The 26,194-nt window shown below is 41.2% G+C and overlaps 1 long non-coding RNA gene across 5 annotated transcripts in view; it reads left to right on the top strand.

Moving 5' to 3' along the window:
• Positions 1–26,194, top strand: part of LOC134471368 (uncharacterized) — a 200,337-nt gene that overhangs the window by 139,003 nt on the left and 35,140 nt on the right. For all 5 annotated transcript variants that reach the window (XR_010040802.1, XR_010040803.1, XR_010040801.1 and 2 more), the window contains one exon: positions 22,404–22,481. This is a non-coding gene — a long non-coding RNA (uncharacterized LOC134471368). The remainder of the gene's footprint in view (positions 1–22,403; positions 22,482–26,194) is intronic.

Here is a 26,194-nt window from a genome sequence, read left to right as displayed (position 1 = left end):
TCTTTGAAAAAGAAAAAGAATGGCAAATGCTTTCTCCAAAGAGCTGCCCTCTGGCCAAGGCAGTGTGGCCTCCAGTGTCTGTGTTTGAAGGTCGGGGAGACTGTCCCTGATCTCTGTGTAGATTGTTTGATACTAACAAAAAAGCGGTGAACTCTCATTTCTTTCCATATCTGAAAAATTCCCATGTTTAAAAATTGTCATATTCATTGATGTCATCATAGTCACTGCAAATCTATTCTCTCCTTTTATGGTTGGATTGATAGTCTAAGGGTTGGGAGGAAAAAGGGTACTTGTACGGTACAAATATTATTTGTTACAATTTCTGCAACAACAGAGATGCTTTTTGAGAACACTTGCTTGGGCCATTTTATATATTTAATTACAGTCCAGGCCACTGTTAAGGCTACATTTATCAATATGCTATAGTCACACTCACAGACAACAAATACATCTTCCATCTCTACAGATAGGTTGACAGTCACCCACTTGAGAAATCATAGGTAAAACATGGTAAATATAACATATTGAGCCTGATGTTTACGTGCAGAATGCTTAGAGCCCAAAGTACAAACCATTAAACTTTCAGCTTTAAAAACAAACAAACAAATGAAGCATGCGTTATGTGAAGCCTGGCCCCTTTCACGATCCCCACTGTGAGAGGTGGGGTGTATACCGAGGCTTAGGCCTGAAAGCTGGAGTGTGTGACTCCCACACATTACTTGATAATAAGGATCCAGAGTTTTTACATCCTGGCTGGCCAGATGGACTAAATCTGCTGAGTTTTATCAGTGGCATTAAAATGTCCTACATTATAAAATATGCCCAGTTCCTACTGAGTTACTGTATCCAGGAGAGCCCCTGAGAAGGAGGGACAGGAGGAGACAGGCCATGTGCTCTCTTGGAGGTTGAAGTGTCTATGTGGGGGCCCCTGGGAATAGTGTGGCTGGGTCATTAATCCAAGAAGGTGGCATAAGGACTGTGGCCCCAGCCCAGGAAGGAGTCCACTGTTGTCTACGGAGCTCAGCACCTGGGCAATGAAGGAGGGATGTTTGCCTTTCCCTGTTGGTGTCAGGGGTGCCTGCACAGCATCTCACACCCCAAGACACCACAGAGTCAAAGACAGAGGTTCAGCCACACGACTCTCCTTTCGCAGTGTGACTAGATGTCATTCATAGCAGCCTGATGCAATGATTCTGCAGAGAAGGAAACATGGGAAGCAATTATCTTTTTAGTAGGTCACTGGCCTCCTTTGGGAGAAGAGACCAGAGGGAGAGCAGGGAAGGCGGGCGGCGTGGTCCCCCAGAGGCTGCGCCTGCAGTAGCTGCCGTGGTGATTAATGGCCGTGTCACTTTCCACGAATGTTGCTTTAAGCAGCCGTGCTCAAAATTGAGTGGGAATGAAATAAAACAACCCAAAATAAATGTTTCCTCTATTCCTTCAGAGTTGCTGGGATCCAGAAATAGCTTTTCAGATTTATAATTTTAAATGGCATCACTCATAGTGCTGCCTGAATCCTGGACTTATTTTCACATGAATACCTCTATCTCTGTCTCTACCTCTATGTCTATGTCTATCTCTATCTCTATCTCTATCTCTATCTCTATCTCTATCTCTCTATCCCGCTTTTTGTTTTTAAAGACTATGAAAAGTTTGACTGTAGGCTTTTTGAGGAGTACTGAAATAAAAATTATGTTTACAGAGAAAAATATAGCCTTTACATATGTTTTTCTAGAAAAGTAGTAATCCAGTGGAGGAAGGGACGGGAAGAATATCGTGTCCATATAGACCATAAACTGGAACAATAAAAGTGTCTGGCAGGCAGTAATTGCTGGCCAGCTGCGAGGATTACAGCCCTGTGAACAGTGTTCAGGGCATCCTGCCAGGATGCTGGCAACCAGAGGACAAGCCTGGACTGCTGTTGCTCTCAGAGCACCCAAGGGAGCCTCAGAACATAAATAAGGTGACTGCGGTGTGGCAGGGCAAGGCTCTCGCACTGCTCAGACCCTCTGGGGCCCTGAGTTTTGCCATCTTTCATTGCCACCTCCGCTGCAGCCTGGCTACCAGCTTGAGGCTGGTGTTGGCATCCTGGGCTGGTCGCTGGCTGCATCTCCAGGCAGGAGAAGGGTCATTAGCCTTTAGTATCATGTTTGCCCCCAGAGAAGCCAGAGAGCACATCGGATGGCTGAGAAGCCATGGAAACTCCCTGCTCAGTTCTCTGGGGACTTTTTGCACTTGGGCCAGAGGGAGCTGGGTGTTGTGTGCTGAGTGTACAATCAATCTGCTTCTTTCCTTCTGGTCCTTGGCAAGAAAGCCAGTACTGGGGAAGGCTGTTGGCTAAGGGAAGGTTGGTTCCTTTCTCTTCCTCTACCCTCTCATTTACTTTGTCCATCCCTATCCTAACTGCCCACCATTCCCACCCAGCACTCAGTATCCGAAGCATTTCTCCCTCCCCAGAACAATTATGAAGAAGCAAACCTTCTGAGGAGAAGTTGGGGTGGGTCCATGGAAGGATTGGTTTGGAGCTGAGATGACAGGATATTCAGCCTGTCCTTCTGGCTTCTGTCCCTCCCAAGTGCTTACCCCAGGCCAGACCGTGCCTGTGGCGCTGAAGAGGCATGCTGTCAGCAGGTTGTATAAAATATTTGGGTCTGGCGAGGCCGACAGATCAGGGGACTACAGCCATAGAAAACTCACCCGTGACTCACGATTCCCAAAAGAAGGGGCCATGCCATGTCACAGGGGAGCCCTAAGGATGCGCCATGGTCAGTTGGGAGGGGATGGGCGAGGCAGGGTAAGTAGGTTAAGCAGATTAGCACTGGCCAGTGTGGATAGCTCTGCGGCCTGCAGGCTGTCTTCAGTGGTTTGGTACCTGGCCTGATGATTGGCGCAGGGCAGCCACGGCCTGCAGTGTGACAGCCATATAAAGGAGACATCGGTCCTGGGTTGGTTAGCTTGAATTTGAAAGAACAGTCTTTCTTAGGAGTCAGCTAGCCCTGGAGGGTCAGCTTTCCAGGGTCAGCCAGGTCCCAGCACATGGTTAGTGCAGTCCGCAAGATGCTGGCCTGGCCAGGAGAGGTGCTGGACTCCAGAGTGGAGTCACAGATGGAACCACTCAAGGTTTTCTGAGCAGAAGGGGCTCTCTCTGTTCCACTGGGTACATTTCTGTTTGGTGCTAGAAGTTCAAACTCTCATGAAATCTGGCATTTTTGTGAGATTGTCGGGTAACTCAGCTGTGAATCAGCTAACCTGCTCCCCGTCTGCCCGATGATGGACACTCAGAGACCTGCTACGTGGATCTTCTGTGGCCCTTTTCTGCTCTCTCGGTCATTCCAGTTGAATTGTGAGTGTCAAAGAGGTAGCGAGATCATGACAAGGTGAGCCTACTTTGGGAAACTGAGGCACTATGATGGCAGATCTAGCAGCCGAAGACCTTCCCTGGGGTCTTGAGTAGGCCTCCCTACCATCCTTCATCTGCATTTCTTTGTTTACAAAACTCATCCATTCTTTCCTTCATTCAATATGGAGTGCCTGTTATGGGCTACCTCGTGACTAAGGCTTCCCACGCAGGAACAGAAGTTCGATGGGACGCTGTTTAGAATTTAGAATTGTACAGTAGCAGTGATTTTTCTGCAAGTCAAAAACTAAAAGATGTTGTGACCAATCACTTCTTCTACAGTCACTCTGAGACTACAGTGTCCTAAAAGGACATTCTGATGGCATGTGAGGAAATAATGGTGGTTGATGTGAGTGGGAGACCACACCATGTTGAAAGCTTTTAATGTCCATGCTGCCTTGCCTGGGTCTTCTTAGGTCCCAGGCTCTGACTTCAATGGCTGGGACATGGATCTTGACACGGGTGGATACTCGTAGTGTAGTGCTGGGTACAGAGCAGACACACAGTCTCCAGAGGAGAGACTTTTGTGTAGTCACATCTGGTTTTGATAGAGTTTTAGCCACAAGGACCATAGATAAATCAGCATAACCACAGCATTTAAAAATAAAAAAGGGGGTCCAGTAGTGCATCACCTGCCTGGCAAGCATGAGGTCCTGAGTTTGATTCCTGGTAACAAAAAAATGAAATAAAATAAAAAATAAACAGGGAGTGCAAACACATAGAGTTTGTAAAATGATTATATTACACCAGTCAGGGCACTGTAAGAAAATACTATCGATTGGGTTATTTAAATAATAGATGTTTATTTCTTACAGTTTGGGAGGCTGGTAGCCCATGATCAAGGAGCTGGCAGAGGTAGTGTCTTAGGGTTTTCAGATGGCTGCCTTCTTTCTGTGCCCTCTCATGATCTTTCCTCAGTTCACAGGACAGGGGAGAGGGGAAGAGTGAGGGAGATTCATCATCTTACAAGGCCACCAATCCTATTGGATCAGCACCCCACCCTTATGACTTCATTTTACGTAATTACCTCCTTAAAGCCCAATTTCTGAATAGCCACTGGAGGGTTAGAGGTTCAACACAGGAATTTTGTAGGGACACAATTTAGTGCATAGCAATAACCTAACAAATGACATCATTACTGGATCTGTGGTTCTTTTGGGGGGATGTGAGAGGTAATTGTCACCCAGTCTCCTCACAGATGGCCTCTTATTGGAGGCCTGCTGTGGTAGGCTTTGTGCAGGGGGAGAGGAAGGGAGGGACCAAGCCCAGGGTGGTAGTGTTCCAGGGACGACCCTGTGGTTAGACTGAGCCTGGAGGAAGTCTGTTTCCCTCAAAAACAAGCCTGTGCTTGCAGTATTTCCAGGGGGCCGCCCTCTGTGTTCTTATCATTTGTCCCATCACCCACTGCCCTCAAAGGACAGGCCACGTTGTGACCTCTAGATGCCTGTTACACTAAAAAGACTAGAAAAGATGAGAGGGGGTCTTTCTTTTGGTTATGAATAGACAAATCATTTTAAGATATAAAATTATGTTACAAAATTCTATGAAACATAAAGGTTTTTTTAAAATTGCTTCTTTCTCTCTCTGTCTCTGTCTCTGTCTCTCTGTGATTGACAGATTATCTTTGCTCCTCTGGTGTTTGTCCTGAGTGTTTGACAATGTAGCACCCGTGCATGTGCACACACACATTTGTGTAAAATCTCGCACTTTAAAAAATTGACATTAAGCTGAGGTTGCTCAAAGAAAGACTTCTGCCAAGCTCAGGACTGCAGAGAATCAGCCTGCCCAGGGCAGGGGGTAACCTTGAGATCAAGCCTGGGTACTTTGAAGTTGGTAGCTTTGGGTTCAGCACGGTTTGTGCCCGTACAGAGACAGCCCCATGCTACCTTCTACATTGCTCTGCGGACAGCTCGCTTCTCCCGACACAGGTGCCTTGGAGCATGGTGCAGCTGCTGTGTGCCCGGCACGGGACACAAGGCAGGGCGTGGAGCACTTTTCCTCACAGATCTGCAAGGAGGCTTAGGTGCGCTCAGAGTAATGACCTGCCTTGGGAGCCGCCAGGAGCACTGGGGTTCACATCGCCCTCCTTGTTAAGAATGTCCTTTTGAAATATGTCCTAGGCTATGGCTCCTGTCCTATTAATTATGTCACTAGCCTAGTAAAGCTGAATAATTAATGATCATGGGGCGCTTGGAACTATAAAATGTCATGCAAATGTTAAGGAGTAAAAATTACTTTGTATTAGATACATATGTTTCTTGAAAAATATTCCATGGTGAGAAGGGTAGTTTCTGGAAGAGCCAAATAATTTTTTAATGGTTTTTCTGCAGAATATGAAGATTCCTTATTGTCCTAACTACAGTTTTGGAAACCAAAGTTCCTGAATTCTGAAGTCTTTCAAAGGGAAATGGCTGCTTTGGGCTGTAGAGATGAAGTTATCTGTTGTATTTTGGCAATTTGGATCCAAAGCCAAGGAAAGGGGGAAGATCATGGAGCACCAAACACAGGCGCTTCGCCTGATGTCCCACCTGGCCACAGCCATTGGCCCTGGCTTCCCAAGCAGGTGGGATGGCTTTGGGTTATTTCTACTCTGGAATTCCCAAGGCCTTAAAGGAAAGGCAGGCAGAGGGTGCATTGTCTAATCTGTGAACAGGAAAGAGGCCTGTGGTTAAAATCTGATGTTCAGATTAAATGTGAGATCCCAGCCTTGGTTCTCCAGATAAATGGAACCCACAGAGAATTCAAAAAAATTCAAAAATGCTCCTTTCAAGTAGCTTTTTGCTTATTGCCAAAAGTATCTGCTTTCTGGTAAAGGCTCTAGCAACATTCAAGTATTAAAAATAAGTCAAGGTGTGTGTGTATATGTGGGTAGGAGAGAGAGGTATGGTGCTGAGTCAAACAACGGGTGAGACACCTTAAATCCCTGTGGAAATTCAGTTACTGCAGGCTCTTAGTCATCAACCGTGCATTCTGAACTTTGGGATCAGGAACAGGTGGCCTGGAAATAGAAATCCAAACTCTGGGCCCTTCTTCTTATATGTCATTCTGCTTCCCAGTGTCAACTTGCTATCTAAATAAACTAGGGTTGACCTGCGTTTAAAATTTTATGCATTATGAGTCAGTGACCGTAAGTGGTCATCAGAGGGACCCTGCCATATCTAGTGTGCTGTTGACCTGAAGGTCACAGCCCTTTGTGCCCATCTGGGAAGGGGTGTCCTGTGCTCCAGTTACCCACAAGGCTGGGAAGTGGAATGAGAGGGTTCTAGGGTGCACTCAGGGTGACTCTTACAGACTGGATGTCAGGTAACAACTCAAAGGTGTGTGCAAGCTCCCTAGAAAAAAACATTAAATCACTCTGTCCAACCTCTGTTACTTAAACTGTTAGTGTTTTTGGACATTTTTGAGGTTTAATTTGCACACAGTAAAATGCACAGATTTTAGTGTATAGTTCAGTGAGTTTCAACAAGTACACACTTGTGTAACAAACACTGCAACCAAATAGGAAACATTTCCATCACCCCGGAAAGCTCCTCAAAGCCCCTCATGGCCCATTTCCACCTGACCACTGGAGGAGAGAGCAGCAGCTTGCAGAGTTCATCCCCAGGGCTGGCTTTGCTCCTGAAGCTGTCTGTACTCATGCAGCTTAGTTCCTTCAACCTGTCTCGGTGGTCATTCATGTTGCGGATAGGTTGTTAATTTGTGTTTATTACTGAGTAGGAATGTTAAATGAGTAAACCACATTTCCCCTCCCTTGTTGGTAGCACAATCACATTTTGTACATTGACTCTGTGGTCTGTATTCTCACTAAATTCACTTTTTAGACTTAGTAGTTTCTTTTTAGGGTTTAAATTTTTTTTACTAATACTGTACATGTTTGTGGCATACTACATAATGATTACATTCCTTGTAGGGAGTTGGTCCGTGTGCAAAACCCACTTTAATCCCTTTTTTCATCCCTTTCCCATGTCATCCCCTCCCTCCATCTCTTGGCATACTTCCTTTTTACAAAAGAGCTAGCTCCCTTTCTCTCATTCCTATCTTTATTAGTGCATGTTAGACGTGCATAATGTTTGTATTCTTTCCTCCTGTACATGGCACATCTCAATTCTTTTCCCCATCCCTTTGCACCCTCTCCCTCCTCTTCCCTGTCTCTCCATCCCCTTCCTTTTGAGAAAGCTCTATCTCCCTGTTTCCTGTTATCTTTCATTTTGCTCTTTATTTATAGCTTGGATTTCTATAGAAGATATTTAAGCCTGAGTGCACATATTACATATGAGTAAATGGACTCCATGCTTTTTAATTTTTCTTGCTTTATTGGACTGGCTAACTCCTCTACGCTACCAAATACTGCAGTGAGAGCGGGCAAGCATATCTTCCTATTATTACTAGGGGAAAACCATCCACTTCTCATCATTAGCCTTTCCATGTTTGCTGGAAGGCTTTTAAAATGGCTTTTATTAGACTGAAGAGTCCCTCTTCTACTTTTGACTGGCTAACAATCTTTATCATGGGTGGTGAATATCAACAGCAGAATTTGCCAAAACCTTGATTTGTTTTAAAAATGGGTAGTGTGAGTTCTCCGACTCTTATTTTCAGACACTTTTTGACTATTCTCTTTCCTTTTTGACTTACTAAGCATGTATTCCTTGTTTATTTAAAAGGAAAAAGAAAAAACAAAACAGAGCAAAACAGCGTAAGGGTACAAGTAATACTAGAACTACAAAAAAAAAAAAAAAAAAAAAAAAACAACAGTAAGAAATCACCAGTTAATAGATTACACATTATCATCTTAGAGATAGTTGTTCAAGTCACAGGATCAAAGCATACAAAGTGGACATTCAAACAGTGAGACTGCAAACAGTTGTGTTCAATGATCCAACCAAAAACATTAATATTGTCATCTATTTAACACACCTAAACACACTTGCAGTTGTATCCTTTAGAGCACTTTTTTTCCCCTCTCTTTATTACAACAAAATTTACACGTTTTGGGTTTTGTTACTTCCATAGTTCTTACTACTTTTTTTTCCTTTGGAAGAGAATAAAATCAAATATGACAAAACAAAGCTGTCAGTCAAAACCAAGGATAGACATAGCACATGATGTAAAAACAGAGTACAAGGTTATCAACAATGCTTGTCAACAATGTCTCTTGTTTCCTTAAAAAGAATTGTCTATCTCATTAGGTATTATAAAGTTGAACAAAACAGTAGAGAACAAGACCAATAAAACCTAAACATTGTAAACATTACAGGACTTCAAAGAGGATAATAGTCAAACCAGAATGGGCATCATAGTGAATCTTATTGCCTTCAAAGTAGTTGCCTATACCCTCAAACTTGATACTATCCTACAGAATGAAACAGAGTCTAATCAGTCAAAACAAGATAGTAGGAGTATTACAGGACTTCAGATCAAGTTAATAGGAAATCAAAAAAGTTAAATATATCCTGCTAATTTTTAAATTTTTTCCCTTTAATTAAAAAAGTAATAAAAAATAATTAAATAATTTTTTAATGAATAAGGGAGAGATTTAGATAAAAGACAACATAACAACATAACAATACAGGTCAAAGCATGACAGTTTAAGCAACTTAGTGCTTCACCACCAAATAACTCGACTTAGTAGATACCATAGTGTCTTTTTCCTTGAAATATTTGAATATAACTTCGTATATTATAGCATCAAACAGATCAAGACAGTGTAAAACCATTCAAGTAGATGAAAACATTGTAGGGTATTTAGAACCAGCTAACAGAAAATGAACAATGGTTTCTATATTATCTCTTTGCCTATAACAATTTTTGTTTATACTGTCACATATAGTAACATCCAGCAAGATGCAACATGATAAAACCAATGGAGACAGAAGAGCCATAGTTTGGTGGGGCTTCAAAACAAGATGGTATTAAATCAGGACTAGCTATTATGATGTCTTGTTTTCTTCAAAATAGCTGTTCATTTCATCACAGGCAATAATATCAAACACCCCAGAATAAAGCCATTCCAATTAATAAGTGAAAACTTTATAAGGCTTCAAGGCCACATAATGGGGAATCATGATTACCACATACTTTTATATATTTGAGTCATTTCCTACACTAGGGAAACTATTCAGTATTTACACATGCGAGTTTGATTTATTTCACTTATGAGTATGGTTTCAAGCTGAGCCCATTTACTGATAAATATCTCAATGTGATCCTTTATAGCTGAGTAGTACTCCATTGAATAGAAATACCACAAATTTTTAATCCATTCCTCATTTGATGGACACTTGGGTTGTTTCCAAGATCTGGCGATTACAAATTGTGCTGCTATAAACATAGGTGCGCATATATCCCTGTGGTATGATGCTTTCAGTTCTTCTGGGAATATGCCTAGAAGTGGAATAGCTGGAACAAATGGGACTTCCAATCCCAGCTTTTTGAGAAATCTCCAGACTGACCTCCACAAAGATTGTACCAGTCTACATTCCCACCAACAGTGCAGGAGAGTTCCTTTTTCCCCACAGCCTCTCCAGCATTTGTTGTTGTTGGTTTTCTTGATCCTGGCCATTCTTTCAGGAGCGAGATGGACTCTCAGTGTGGTTTTAATTTGCATTTCCCTAATGACCAATGATGATGAACATTTTTTCATGTATTTATTTGCCATTTGTATTTCTTCATCTGAGAAGTGTGTATTCATCTCAGATGCCCAATTTTGGATTGGATCTTTGAATTTTGGGATCTGAGTTTTTAAAATTCTTTATATGTGTTAGACAAAAGTCCCTTGTCTGAGGAGGAGTTTACTAACATCTTTTCCCAGTTTGTGGGGTTTCTTTTCACTATGCTGGAGATTTTTTTTGACATGCAGAAACTTTTTAATAAGAGGTGGTCCCAGTTATTGATTCTGGGAAGTATTTCCTGTGCGATTTGAGTCCTGTTCATGAATTCTCTACCTACCCCTATGTCTTCAAGGTTTCTACCCAATTTGTCTTCCAATAGATTTAGTGTTTGTTTTAATATTCAGATTTTTGATCCATTTAGATTTTAATTTAGTACATGGTGATAGGCATGGGTCTAGTTTTAGTTTTTGGCAAATGGAGACCCAGTTTTTCCAACACCATTTGTTAAAGAGACTATCATTCTTCCAGTGAACCTGCTTGGCTCCTTTATCAAAGATAAGGTGGTTGAGTGTGTTTGTAGTTGTGGTTGTATCTTCTATTCTATTCCATTGATCTTCGGCTCTGTTTCGATTCTAGTACCATGTTGATTTTACTACTGATGCTTTGTAGTATAACTTCAAGTCAGGGATTGTGATGCCTCCTGCCTTGCCTTTGCTGCTTAGAATTGCCTTTGCTATTCTAGGTCTCTTCTGGTTCCAGATGAATTTTAGGAGTGATTTCTCTAGATCTATAAGATATGTTGATGGTATTTTTATCGGGATTGCATTGAATCTGTATAACAGTTTTGGGAGAATGGCCATTTTCACAATGTTTGTTTTATCCATGAGCAAGGGATGTCTTTCCATTTTCTGAGATCATTTTCAATTTCTTTTTTCAGTGTATTATAATTTTCCCTGTACAGGTCTTTCACTTCTTTCGTAAGAGTAATTCCTAAATATTTCATTTTTTTGCTTGCTAGTGTGAAGAGTGTGGCTTCTCTTATTTCTCTCTCTGTGATTTTGTTGTTAAGTGTATAGGAATGCTATTGATTTCTGAGTATTGATTTTTGTATCCAGCTACATTACTGAATTTATTTATTGTATCTCAGAGTCTTTCAATGGAGATTAGGGGGGTCTTCTATGTAGAGTATCATGTCATCTGCAAACAATGATAATTTAACTTCTTCTTTTCCTATCTTTAGCCCTTTTATTTCTCTCTCTTGTCTAATTGCTCTGGCTAGTACTTCCAGTACTATATTAAATAGGAGTGTTAATAAAGGACATCCTTGTCTTGTGCCTGATTTAAAGTAAAGGCTTTCAATTTTTGGCCATTTAGTATGATACTGGCTGTTGGTTTGTCATAGATGGCCTTTATTATATTGAGATAAAGACCATCTATTTCAATTTTCTGTAAAGTTTTTAATCATAAATGAATGTTGGACCTTATCAAAGGCTTTTTCTGCATCTATAGAAATGATTATGTGATTCTTACTTTTGGCTTTATTGAAATGGTAGATTACATTTATTGATTTACATATGTTGCACCATCCCTGCATGCCTGGGATGAATCCCACTTGGTCATGGTGTATAATCTTCTTGATGATTTGCTGCATCCTATTTGCCAATATTTTATTGAGGATTTTTGCATCTGTGTTCATTAGGGAGATTGGTCTATAGTTCTCTTTTTTAGTTGGGCCTTTCTCAGGTTTTGGTACTAGAGTAATATTTGCTTCCAAGAATGACTTAGGAAGGATTGCTTCCCTTTCAATTTCATTGAGTAGTTTGAGGAGTGTCAGCATTAGGTCTTCTTTGTATTTCTTATAGAATTCTGCAGTGAATCCATCTTGGCCTGGGCTGTTCTTTGTAGGTAAGGACTTGGGTTATTCAGCAGTTTTACATCCTCTTGATCTAGCTTGGTACTTCATATGTTTCTAAGAATCTGTCTATTTCTTCTGTGTTATCAAACCTTTGAGAGTAGAGGTTTTCAAAATAGGTGTTGATGATCTTCTGTATTTCTATACAGTCTGTAGTGATTTCACCTTTTTCATTTCTTGTTGCATGAATTTGAGCTTTTTCTTCCCTTTTTAAAATAAGGTTGTCTAGGGGCTTATCAATTTTATTTATTCTTTCAAAGTACCAACTTTTTAATTCGTTGATTCTTTGGATTGTTTTCTTAGTTTCTATTGCATTGATTTCTGCTCTGATTTTTATAATTTCCTCTCTTGTTTTTGCTTTGGACTTGACTTGCTCTTCTTTTTTTAGCTGTTTGAGGTGTAGCATCAGGTTATTTATTTGTATTCATTCTGTTTTCCTGATGTGGGAACTCAGTACAATAAATTTTCCTCTGAGGATGGCTTTCATTGCATCCCACAGATTCCGGTAAGTTGTATCTGTATTTTCATTTTCTTGTAGGTATTGTTTAATTTCTTCTTTAATTTTCTCTGTGACCCAGTGATTACTCAAGAGTGTGTTATTCAGTTTCCATGTGTTTGTGAGATTTTTGCAGTATGTTTTATCATTAATTTCTAATTTTAATGCACTATGATCCGATAACATGCAAGGGATGATTTCAACTCTTTTGCATTTGTTTAAATATGTTCTGTGAGCTAATATATGGTCTATTTTAGAGAATGACCCATGCACTGCTGAGAAGAATGTGTATTCTGATGTTGTTGGGTAGAACATTCTGTGTATGTCTATCAAGTCCATTTGTTCACAGGTGTGATTCAGTTCTGTTATTTCTTTGCTCATTTTCTGTCTGGTTGATCTGTCCCTTGGTGTCAATGGTGTGTTAAGGTCTCCTGTTACAATTGTGTTACTGATAATTTGATTTTTCATTTCTGTTAATAGTTGTTTTATATAACTGGGTGCTCTGGAATTTGGTGCATACATATTTAAGATAGTTATCTCTTCCTCTTGGAGTTTTCCCCTAATGAGTATGTAGTGACCTTCTTTGTTCTTTCTGATCATTGTTGGTTTAAAGTTCACATTGTCTGCAAACAGAATGGCTACTCCTTATTTTTTTTGGATTCCTGTTGCGTGAAGTGTTGTTTTCCATCCTTTGACTTTCAGTCTGTGAGTATCCTTCTGGGTTAGATGGGTTTCCTGTAAACAGGATACGGTTGGATTTTGTTTCTTGATCCATTCTGCCAGTCTGTTTCTTTTGATTGGTGCATTGAGACCATTTACATTAATGGTTATTACTGTTAAATGCTGGTTTATTGTTGACATGTTATCTTTCTGCTGTTGCATCTTTATCTTTCTGTTCTGTTTAATTATCTGCTTTGCTTAGTGGTTTTTTCCTTTGTGTATCTAAACTGTCTCTCAATATGTTTTGCAGGGTTGGCTTGGTGTATCATGAAGTTCATGATACTTCAGATATGGAAGTATCTTATTTCACCATCGATTCTGAATGATAGTTTTTCAGGGTACATCAGTCTAGGTTGGAAATCATTTTTCTTTAGGATCTAGAATACTTCACTCCATGCTGTTTTTGACTTTATTGTTTGTGCTGAGAAGTATGCTGTGATTCTGATAGGTTTTCCTTTATAAGTGATCTGTCTTTTCGCTCTGACAGCTTTTAATAATCTTTTCTGGTGTTGGATTTCTGGGATGGTGATTATTATATGTCTGGGTGTAGTTTTATTTTGGTTATGACTATTTGGAGTTCAATAGGCTTCACTGAACCTGATGTCGGTTTCTGATCTCATGCTTGGGAAATTTTCAGCTATTACTTCTCTAAATATCCTCTTGACGTCCTTTATGTTGTCCCCTTCTTTTTCATTAATCCCTATCAATCTTATGTTGTTTTTCTTTGTGTCATCTTGCAGTTGTTTAATTGTTATTTCCTTATTCCTTGTTATTTTTAAAAGATCTTTCCTTTCCTGTTCACTAGCTGCAATCCTGTCTTCAAGGTCTGAAATTCTATCTTCACTTTCATTGAGGTGGTTTTTAGCTTTCAGTGGAGTTTTTGATTTCCTGTATATCTCTGTCCATCTGCTTTATGTATTCTGTTTGTTTCTTATATTGCTCATCTAGAGATTCTTTTTGTTTAGTTCCTCCAATTTTTTAACTGTTTTCTTTAGATATATTCAGCATCTCTTTCATTTCTTTTATCATTTCTTCTTTTACCTGGGAGATTATTTCAATTTTGAATTCCTTTAAAGCTTCCCAGAGTTGTTTATTTATTTCAGTAGCTATTATGTCCAATATTTGAAGTGTATGGCATATATTTTCTTCTATATACATCGTTCCTAGGGTTTCTTGAGATGGGATGGAGGTTTGAGGTTGTAATTTGGTCTTTCGTTTTGTCATTTTCCTATATTTTTGTGTTTCAAGTGTTATTCAAAAGCTTCCTCACGGTCTGTTGGAAATCCACTTCTATGTTCGCAGCTCCTGGGACTCCAGCATCCAGTTCCCCTAGGCTGCTGGGCCTCTGGAACCCCGGGCGCTCCTCTGCCTGCTTAGAACTCTGCAGTCCCAGATCGGCTGGGCTCCAGGGACGGTGTGTGCCTGCCTGTTTGCTTGGAACTCCACAGTTCTCCAAGCACAGCCGGAGTTGGGAGGTGGATGTACGAGCCTCTTATCTGCCTATCTACTTCACTGCACCTGGAATGCTCAAGGGTCCCAAACAGGCTGGGTTTGGGGTAGAGTGTGGTGGGCACTTACTCCAGGCTGCAGGGCCTCTGGAACTGATGATGCCCACCTGCTTGCTTAGAAATACACAGTCCTCCAGACACACGGGGAGGCAGATGCAGGCGCCCCAGACTCCCCCAGCCGTTCCCCACACCCAGACAGTGTGAGGATCCCAAATAGGCTGGGCTCAGGGACAGTGTGCACCCGCCTGCTTGCTTGAAATGCCACAGTTCTCTAAGCATGTATTCTTGAGTGATTATTTTATATATATTTTCTCTTTTTTTATTTAAAGAAAGACAAAACAAAATAGAAAATGAGCAGAAATAGTAATACTTTCAAAGAAAAGAAATAAGCAGCAATAAATCACTAGCTGATGTATACATATTGTCCCCCTATAAATAGTTGCTATCAATCCTATACACTTAGGCATGTATGCGTTTATCCATATCTTCATTTATGTTGAGACCTAACTCAATTTATTAGATTAAAATCCTTCTGAAAAAAGATTCATAATATTGCTGGATTTCACATCATAACACTCCAGAATTAGGATTGGGTACTGCAGTGCCCCTTTCCTTAAGTTTTTGTTCATTTCATCATGGGTCATCAGATCAGTTCTCATAAACTGTTTATAGGTTTTACGTAAGCACGAGTCTTAACATGTATTTCTATCCTTTCTATATTGGAGGGAGAAACAGAACAAAGCAGGACAGAATGAAACTTTTTCCTATAGACATATAAAACTGAAAAGACATGTAAATCTGCTGTATAAGGAGTTCTACCATGGTCACTGTGCTGTTTCTTGTTATCATCAACATAACTGGCTATATCATCAGATGATGTATAATTGAACATATCAGTACATAACAGGATTGACAGAAATACAACTTTGTAGATAGTGTAGAGCTACAAAATCAGGTAGTAATCAAATCAGAATGGATATCATAGTGAATCATTGTCATTTTTATTATAGTTATCTATACTCCTCAACTTGATGCCATCAACCTTAGAGTTTTGAATAAAATCTGTCAATAATAAGCAGCAATCAAACAAGTCAGATTTAACTAAGATCAGTCATGATACAACAGTATAAGTCATACATGGATCCTGATTGAGTTAATAGGAAATTAAAGATGTCCACTGTGCTATGTCGTGATAGCTTCGGGACAGCTGTCTGTGCCCCTCAGATCCAGTGCTTGTATACAAACTAGGACAGAACAAGTTCCAACCAAGCAGAATGGTGCGAGTAATAGGGGTTTTAATTCCTGATACACTATTAGCTGTATCTTCTTCTGTTTTTTTTTTTTTGAAGACTGTTCCTTTCCTTTACTCCCCCAGAATGAACTGTATATTTTTGGGTCTCCCCAACACACACAGTTTTGTATTGGGGGGACATTCTGTTATTTACCTAAGTGTTTCCAAACTTTCTCACTCCTGTGATGGATTTCTAGTTATATTTCTTCATTCATTAAAGCCTATCTGTTCAACCTATCCATAAATACTGGTCTAGTTACCCCTATTACTCTCTGGTTCCCTATCACATCGAGTTCCGTTTTCTCATGTTTGATTTTGGTCCATATAACCTTCTTCAGGCTAATTATATTTTCTATAAAGAGCCTCTCAGTGCACCCTATCTCTTGCTCCACTCTGCCTTCAATTATCTCTTTTTTCCCTTAAGTTAGTGTACCTAGGCCATCTATATTAGAAATTATATCCAACCTTCTCTGTCTCATTTCTGTTGAGCTCTTTTTCTGTCATTAGTTATCAGTTTGTCTTCATTTCACTTTCAGTTCCATTCATTGTGACCTCTCTGCCACTTTTTCTGGAATCCTGGTATTTTTCTCTTTTAGAATGTACTGCAGTATTCTTGGTAGAGTTGAATTGGTGGTTGCAAATTCCCCCACTTCCTCTTTATCCTGGAAGCACCTTGTTTCTCCATTAATTTCTAGGGACAGTTGTGCAGGATATATCAATCTTGGCTGGAGGTTATTGTCTTTCAAAGCTTGGATTATGTCACTCCATACCCTTCATGATTTGATGGTTTGTGCCGAGAAGTCTGCTGTAATTCTGATGGGTGTTCCCTTGTAAGTGATCTGTTTCTTATCTCTGACAGCTTTTAATATTCTGTTCTTATATTGGATTTCTGGAATTTTGATTATTATATGCTGGAGTGTAGTTCTGTTTGGATTGTAGGTGGCTGGAGTTCTGTATGCCTATACATCTGAGCATCTTTACCTTTTCTTTTTTTTTTTTTTTTTTGTCTTTTTATGGGTACCAGGGATCGAACTCATGACTGCCTGCTTGTAAGGCAGGCACTTATGTCGCTAAGCTAAATCCCCAGCCCCTCATCTTTACCTTTTCCTATGGTTGGGAAGTTCTCCTTGATTATTTCTGTGCATAGCCTTTGCAGTTCAATTGTTTGTATCCCTGCTTCTTCCTTTACATTCTTAATTCTTAAGTTATAGATCCTCTTATCATTTTCTAGCCTTTGTATTGTTACTGCTTGTTTCCTTGTTATTTTTAAGAAGTTTTTCCTTTCATGCTTCTACATTGCAAACCTGTCCTCTATTTCAGATAATTTATCCTTAGTTTCTTTCAAGCTGTTATGCCAGCTTTCAATAGAGTTTTTAGTTTCCAGGTAATCTCTTTGAACCTGCTTCATGTATTCTATGTTTTCTCTATTTTCTCTATCAAACAACTCTCCCCTTTTTTTGTTCTTCCATTCCATCATCTGTTTTTTCTTGGGAGGTGCTTAGCATTTCTTTAACTATTCTACTTATATCTTGCTGTACTTGTTAAATACTTCACTTTTGAACTTGTCTATGAGGTCCGTATGATATCACTTTATGTCTATTGGTGCCATGCCTGATATTGCACTTTTCTGTCCTTATTCTCCTTTGCATTTACCTTTTCTGGATCAATGTTCTCAGGATTGGGGACTGAGGACCCTTTCTTGTTGCCTCCTCTTCTCATATTTTTTTGTTCCTTCTGTACAGGCATATTTAGGAGGCTCAGTTTCTTTCTTTGTCGGTTTCAGTTTGTGTGAAGCACACTGACTAGGTGGTCCCACCCACTGCAATGTACTAGGAGGTACAGACCCCGCAGCCTATGCTGGGTCCGCCCCTCCAGGTCAACCTACTGAAGGCTTCACTGCATTAGGTTGCACTGCCAGGCACAGGACCTTGATTTGGGCTAGCCTATTGGGCCTCAGTCCATGGTGTCACCCAGGTCAAGCACTCCCCACCAATCCTGCTTGAGAGGGGAATATGTGACTGAAGTCATGCAGTGCCCTGTTCTGGCCAGTCTGCCCAGTCTCAGAATGTCCTCTGTTGGAGCCTCTTTGACTATGGGAGGGTCCCTGTCCCTCTCACCCACCACAGGTCGATGTAGGGTTCTCTGCCAGTTCTGCTCCCAATTTGGTTCACTGATTCCCACTCTCAGAGCATTCACATCTCCAGTGAGTTACAACTAGCAGGCTATACCAGCTGTGTCAATTCAGGCACGGCAGCCACAAGGTATTCAAGCTGGGAGTTTTTTAGGTGTTCCAATCGTAGCACCAGGATTGCATTTCCAATTGGTTTCTCTCAGCTTAGTTCATTCCTGGGTTGGCAGGGTATATCTCCCTCTGCTTAGGACACCCCACACCACACCATTCCTGGAATCTAAGCTGGCTATCTCGGAGAGCCACCATAGCTCTATCTGCTATTATCTATCTGCCATCTTTTCTCAGTCTCTATTTTGTATATTTCACCTAGTTGTCAAATTTATGGCTATAGTGTTGGTTACTGCAGCATTTTTGTCATCCTCCTAATGTCTGTGAGATCATTCTTTGCTGGTATTTTGTGTTCTCTCATCAGAAAGCTGGAAGTTTATCAGTTATATAGGGTATTTAATATTTTGTGTGATTGACTTCCTATGTTTCTGTTTTAAATTTAACAAATATACATGTGTGGTTGCCAGTTTCCTCACATTTGCTTTGTTTTTACTTGTGCTTTTGCTCCTGGTCTCTTAAGGTGGAAAGTTAGGTCACTGCAGAGAGGTCTTCCTTCTTGGCCAACATAATCATTTAATATTAAAAATACTCTCTAAGTATTGCAGATACATTCCTCTGATTTTGATATGTCTGTTTTCCTTTAGTTAAAGATAGTTTAAAATCTTTCTTCAGACTTTCCCTTTGACCCATGGATTATTTAGAAGCACGATCCTGCTCTGAGAACATCCTTTTTATGACTTCTAGTCTTTGAAAATTATGTCCTACTGTGTGTGTGCATGCGTGTTATACCATATACACTTGCAAAGAATGTATATTCTATTGTAGTTAAAAGGAGCATTTTATAAGGTGAAGTACCCAAGTTGGTGAATTACACCCTGCAGATGTGTGCACACCCTTACTGAGTTTCTTCTTACTTGTTCCACTAGTGACTAAGAAAAAGGTTGACATTTCCAACTCTAGTGATGAGTTTGTCTATTTCCCCTTTCAGTATTACTAGTTTTTGCTTCAAGTATTTTGAAGATTGTTTTTAAAAACAATTATGTGCATTTACATATAGGACTATTATTCCTTTTTGGAGAATTGACTATTTTGTCATTATGCAATTTCTCTCTTTACCTCTGAAAAATATTCCTTGTCTTGAAATCTGTTTTGTCTTATTAGGATAGCTACTCCAAAGATCTTTTGTTTAATGTTTTCATAGTGCATATTTCTTAATTCTTTTAGTTTAACCTACTTTAAAATGAGCTTCTTATTAAAAGTTTATAATTGGATCTTGCATTTTTTAAGTAATTTGACAGTCTTTGACTTTTCACTGGTGCGTTTAGACTAATTACACTTAAAGCTATTCCTGATATGTTTGGATTAAAGTCTGTCACACTGTAACTGACTTTTATGTTTTCCCATCTGTTTGTTTCTGTTTTCCACTTTTCTGCCTGCTCTTGGGTGAATGGAACATGGTTTGCTGCTCTCTTGTGTCACTTTTATTGACGTATTATTTATATTTAAAAAAATTTAATCATTAACTCAAGACTTACACTGTGCATCTTTAATTAATCAAAGCTGATTCTACTGCCTATGTGGTGTAAGGAGCCTGAGCAGTGATTTCTCACCTCCTCCTTCTCATGCTTTGTGCTATGATGATCATCTAGCATATTGTTACTCCTGAATGTGCTGCAAACACACAATATGCTGCTATGGCTTTTTCTTTTAAATAGCTGTGCTTCAAAGCAACTAAAACAAGGAAAAGTTAATTTTATTTTACTTCTATGTTCTGTCTCCAATCTGTTAATGTCTTTGTGTAAGACAAGTATCTATCTATCTATCTATCTATCTATCTATCTATCTATCTATAGTTTTTCCTTTCAACATTTCTAACTTTTAACATTTTTTGTAGATCTATTAGTAATGACTTCTGCCTTTTTTAAAAAAGAAAGTATTTATTTTTCTTTTTTCTTTCCCTTCCTTTTTTTTCTGTTTTTCAGTCTTTCTTTGAAGGAATTGTCAGTGAGAATTCTGGGTTAACAGTGTATTTTTCTATGAACACTTTAAAGGTGTTATTCTACTGCTCTCTTAATTTCTTGATTCTCATGAGAACAGATATCACTTTTCTGGATTTTTCTCTGTGTGTAAATTTCTTACCTCTAGTTGCTTTTAAGATTTTCTTTCTCTTTGGCTTTCAAAGTTTTGTGATGTTGGTCTAGGAGTGGTTTTCTGTGTCTATATCATTTTATATTTGTTGTGCATCTGATATCTGGGAATTGAAATTTGTCATCAAATTTGTAAATATTTTTTCATTTATTAATTTTTTCTGTCCTATTGTTTTTCCTTCTTGGTTTCTAAGTATACAAATGTGAAACTGTATTGTATTGGGCACATATCACTGAATGTATTCTTCTTTCTTATCTTTTTTCCCTCTCTGTGCTTCAATTTGGATTATTGACATGGATCTATCTTCTAGCTTTTGTTATTTCATTGTGCAATTTCCAGCCTACTGAAAAGAGCTTGTCCCTCTCTGGAGTTCAGTTTATCAAAGGTTCCTGCAGTCATTGATGTTTGATAACTCTACAGACAACTGGTTTTTATTTTATCCATTTTTGGTATTATTAAGGGAACAAAAGTCTCTGGCGCCCCATAAGTTAACCATGTTGTCTGAGGTTGTCACTAACTTTCAAAAGAGCATTTTTGTCTCTATATATTTCCTTTTCTTTACCCTCCTAGCTCAGCTTCATCTGAAGTACATCATGAAACACAAGGTCACATTTTCAGGACTTCTTAAACCAGATGCATATGCATTAAAGTCATCTGATGTACTTTTCATAAAATACAGATTTTTTCATCCATCTCCTCTAATTCTAATTCATCAGGACTGGGGTGTGTCTCAGGAATCAGGAGGGGGTATATTTAGATTACTTCTAATGAACAACCAGAGTTGAAAATCACAAGATCTTTTCAGCAAGCTTCCCAGCATGACCCGAAAACCTTGTAACAGAAAAGAAGCATCATTGTTAATTATTATGAAAATTTAAATGGGATGCAGGTAATTTGATTATGAAATCTGAGAATTTTTACATGTGTGCCACAGGAAAAGTAGCTGTTTGAATTTTGCCCAATGTGATTTGAAGCTATTATGAAGAAGCAAGAGTATCTGAACTTTTCCTCCTCAGTCAACTACTCACAAATTTGCAGTGCAGAAGTTTCTAGACCACACTGCCAAGCATCCCTATACATCCCACACTTATAAATTTTTATAGGAATCAACACATTTCCTTTGTCTCAGCTGTTTTTCTTTTTTTAACATTAAGTTTAACATTCCTTGGTTTTATTAGAAAATAAAAATTTCTGTTTACTCACACAGTTAACAGTTCAGCCGGTTTCCAAGGGAGAAGTGAGAGGTAACTAAAATTAGTGCAAAGTTCATGGAGCTCTTGCGTGCTGCATCCGGCCCAGAGCCATGCTGACCAACAGAAGTTCATCCATTTCCCCGGGACCTTGTGCTGTTCCTCACTTTCATCTGCTTGCACCATCTGTGGTCTGTAGCCCAGCTCAGTGTCCCCGTCATTCCCTCTGTCCCTCCTTTGCAGCGTGAGCTCACCCCACTTCTGGAAGTCTCACAATCATAGAATCTCCAGGAAGGCCATACCCTGACTTGAGGGAGGAGGAAAGTTGAAGAAGAGATCACCTCTGTTTTTATTTTTTTATTTTATTTTTTGTCTTTCTGAGACAGGGTCTCGCTGTGCAGTTCAAGCCTGCCTTGAGCTTACTTTGTAGCCCAGGCTGGTTTCGAACTCTCGACAATCATCCTGCCTCAGCCTCCCTAGTGCTGGGATTCAGGCATAAGCCACCACACCCAGCTTGCCTGGATTTTTGTATAAGGCAAAGACTGTGATCATTACCCAGAGTTAATCGTACTACCTAGTGCATACACAAATCAAAACATCACACTATGCCACATGAATAATACAAATATTATGCTGCATTCAAATTAGTAATAATAATATTAATAATAATAATAAACCACAAGCCCAGAGTAAAGCCAGTGTTTTCTTCTACATATTCTGGCTTTCATGTTTCTTTCTAGGTTATTGATCCTTCTGCCTCTACTCCAGCTTGTGAGAAAAACTGTTAATCAAATTAGTTAATCAATTTGTTAATCAAATTAGTTGTAAAACAACAAAAATGTATGCTAACTATGGCTCCTCCCACACACTTGCTCTCCCTTTTCTTTCTCCACGAAGGTTGTCACCCTTGGCTCCAGGTTCCATCTCCATCTCCCGTGGAGCTGCCCCAGGGACACTTGAGGCTTCAGCAGTGAGGTAACTATTCATTCAGCACTATGGGTCCTGTTGGAGCAAGAGCACGGTCCGCATCTTTAGGTGTGGGAGTCTGGAGCTACTGGGCAGGAACAGCAAACCTCCAGCCAGGTCAGACCAAGGAGGAACCTGCTCCTTCTGTCACCTTGACAAAAACATGAGCAGTCAGCTTTTCAGTGAGAAGGTCAGTGATAGACTGGGGCGGGCTGAATTCTGCCAGTGTTGATGTGTACCCAGCAGCTACACCAGGCCTTGCTAGTTGGGTTGCTGGGTGAAATACAGGCGCCAGTGAAATTAGAATTGCAGATAACCATTGCATCCATATGTTAGTCTAAGTATAGAATATTTAAGCTGAAATTTATGCATTATTTACCTGCAATTCTAATTTCACCAGGCAGCCTCAGTTTCTGGGTGTTGCATCTGGCAGTCTGGCTTACTGGGCCCTGCACACTGCTGGTGGCTGAGTTGGTGGTTGGGCTGCCAAGCGCAGCTCTTGAGGCCTGGCTGTGGTTGACAGCAGTGGGTGGACCAGCAGAGCGTGTGCACAAAGGGTCCCTACTTGCATCTTTTCCCTTCTGCCTCTACCTGCCGGCCCTTCTTGAGCTCACCCACTCCCACCCACACCATCACCTTCTCTTGTCCTCAACCAAGGAAGGGATGGAACCTATGTTATTCCCTCTTTCACTCTTAGAGTGAATACCTGAGGCAGACCACTTTACAAGGAAAGGGGTTTCTTTAGTTCACAGGTTTGGGGGTTGGACATGTAAATGGCACATCACAGACACTTTGAAGGTCTCATTTGGTAGCATAACATCACAGTGGGAGTACAGGTGTTTCTCTGTGTCCATGTCATCTCTCCCCTCATTATAAAGCCAGGACTCGATTTGGGGGTCTCCACTGTCATGGCCAAATCTACGCGAATCACTTCCCAAAGGCCCGGCCGTTAAACACCACAGTCAGATTAAGTTTCCCCTGCTTCATCCATGATATAAGAGACTTTGGAAGTTAAACTCCTGCGTGAGTTCCAACATGATAAATTACATTCAAACCATAGCAGAACTGGGGTCTTCTGGAGTCTGTTTGGCCTTGGAAGTGATGAGACCCTCTGCTGCCCAGTATTGGGCAATGCCTGTGTGGTGAGGGGAAGGTCAGCTTGAGGGGGCCTCAGGAAGAGAAGCCAAAGAGCAGTCGTGGCTTCCAGAGGAGCCAGCGGGGCTTCCCCCTGCCTGCCTCCTCTAGATGGGAGAAGCCCTCCCTTTCCCCAGCCACCTGCGGGCCAGGGGCCTCTCCAGACCCTGAGGCTCACAAGACAGGTGCAGCCAGGTGGGATTCCCATTTCCTGCCTTTGGTGTAGTGCTGTGCCTGGATTGTCTTCTTTGCCTCCTTTGATGGGGCCCATGGTACCCAGGTCTCTTCTCACTGCCGGCTGCTGCACCCTGCACGCTTCCCTCTCAGTGCTTCGACGTGGACACTGACATCTGGGTCTCATGGGACATTTGTGCTGCACCCACCCTGGTGCTTTCCACGTTCTCATCTACTGACTGTGATAGCAGAGTTTTTCCTTGCGGTGGCTCTGTGACTGACTGGTCACCTTCGCCTGAGCTTGACTTTCTGAGATACCCCTTACAAGTGGGCTGCCCAGACCCTGATCTTGGCCCTCTTCTCAGGCTCCAGGGTTTGGTATTTCCACATCTCAGTCTGTTCTGCCTGCCTCGGAGCCCCTGCACACTTAGCAGCCTGACTCCACTCCTCTGTGGTCTCCTGAGGCTACTCCTGAGGCCCCACAGCCAATCCTGAGAGTCAAGGCTCTGAGGGGTGGGCAGTTGATGGGCTGCTCTGGGTTAGAATCTAGTGCTTCCGAGCACCAGCTCTGTGGACAGTTACTTCCATTCTCAGGGTGTGAATTCTCTCACTGGAAACAGAATGAGCTGCCAGGAGCTGCTTCAGAGAGTGGCTGGGGGATTAAATAGCTTGGCACCCAGACTGTGCTCAGGACAGGGCCCTGTGTGGTGCATGGCAAGCCTCGGGGACTCTACCTGGGGACCTGAGTCTTGATTCCATTTGTGAATTGTGCAACATTGGGAAAGCTGCTGACATTATGTGCCTCCGTTTCCCCATCTGAAAATTAAGAATAATACCTGACTTAGAGTATTGGTAGGGTTAAATTAGTAAGTATTTGGACTGCTCAGAAGAGCATATCCCATGCTCAGTAAATATTAGTTTTATTTATAGTCATCACCTCCTAGACGCTTCAAGCTTTCTCTTTCCCCATCCTGCCAATTTCCACATTCTGTTGGTTTTGTTTCCCTCACCTCTTATCTCACCGACCCCGCCCTAGCCTCAGTCCCCCCACATCTCTCTTCAAGTGCACAACTGCCAGCCTCCTGAAATACAATATGAATCCTCGCTGGGATCCTCCCGGGCCTCCAGCATCTTCTGCGCTAGGTGAGACTCTAACACCTTCACGTGGTCTTGGAGCACCTTCCCCTTGCCTGGCCCTTACCCCCTCCTCTCTCCTTTGCTGTGCTCCTTCACTGGGCTCATGGTCTTCCCACCAGGGACCTTCCTGTGGGCACCCTCCCCAGCCTGCCTCCAGCATTCACCGCTCGCACCCTTGTCTTTCTTTACTGAGACATGGCTCAGGTTTTCATCTTTTCCCTTCCTCTCATGGATTAAGAAGACTGTCACTTCTGCGAACGCGGAAGTCCTGAGTCCTTAGTTTGACATCTCCACATCTCCGTGGTAGCTCCTGGCTGTCTGCACATGCTGCTTTGGTTACTGTATGGACGCCACACTTGGCTGAGCAGTTCGTTGAAACTTCGCATGTAAGCCACTGCACAGAGTTGTACCCAGGCCTTCCTGCTGCACTGCATCCCCAGCCCCTGTATTTTTTTAAACTTTGAGACAGTCTTGTGAAGCTGCCCTGGCTGGCCTCCAATTTTGTGACCCTCCTATCTCAGCCTTCTGAGGAACTAGGATTGTAAGCCACCCCACCTGGCTGTCTTTGTTTTCTAATTAACATTTTTAGAGCACCTAGAATCCAGCCTGGAGCAAACTGAGGGCTCATTACTCTTTGTGGATAAGTGAATGGATGGAAGGGCACCTCCCTCAGCAAATGGGCTGAGATCCTATCCTTGTAAATGGAGTTCAGGACAGGTCAGCACTTTGGCCATCCTTCATCCAGGGGGTGCGGCTGTTTTTAATATAATTTGAATGTGTTATCACCAAAAGTCTTATTTGGTCTTGTCATGCAAAATAAACTTTTGTAAATTGAAGCCTGTCCTCTCGCTGACTTTGTAATACTCTTGTGTTTCTCGTGACCATTACCATGATGGCGTGTCCCAAATTCCTCTTTCTTTACCTGCTACTTGAGTGGATATAGCATGTAAACAGATAATTACAGGCATCACCTGCTAAACAGACATGTTTAGATATGAGGAATAATTTTGCCACAAACAATCTTTGTTTCCTAATATTTCTTCTGGGCCACTCTGAGCTTTCTTACGTCAGAGTTTCCTGAGACATTCTTCTGTCCTGTGACAGTGACCTAGTGTGCAAAGCCTCCCAGGATCCCTTTTCAAGAAGACCTAAGGGGACCACAAGGAACTAGAGCTGCCAGATGAGCCTCTCGATCTGGCGGATGAAGGCTGTCCTGTAGCAGGCTGCTGCATCTGCCAGGTGACGTTAAATCACACACAGGCGTCACAGCAAGCTCT

The sequence above is a fragment of the Cavia porcellus genome, unplaced genomic scaffold (assembly GCF_034190915.1).
Source record: "Cavia porcellus strain 051 isolate PalLab524CR breed Dunkin Hartley unplaced genomic scaffold, mCavPor4.1 scaffold_18, whole genome shotgun sequence".
Taxonomy (NCBI): domain Eukaryota; kingdom Metazoa; phylum Chordata; class Mammalia; order Rodentia; family Caviidae; genus Cavia; species Cavia porcellus.
This window is presented reverse-complemented; position numbering and strand designations above follow the sequence as displayed.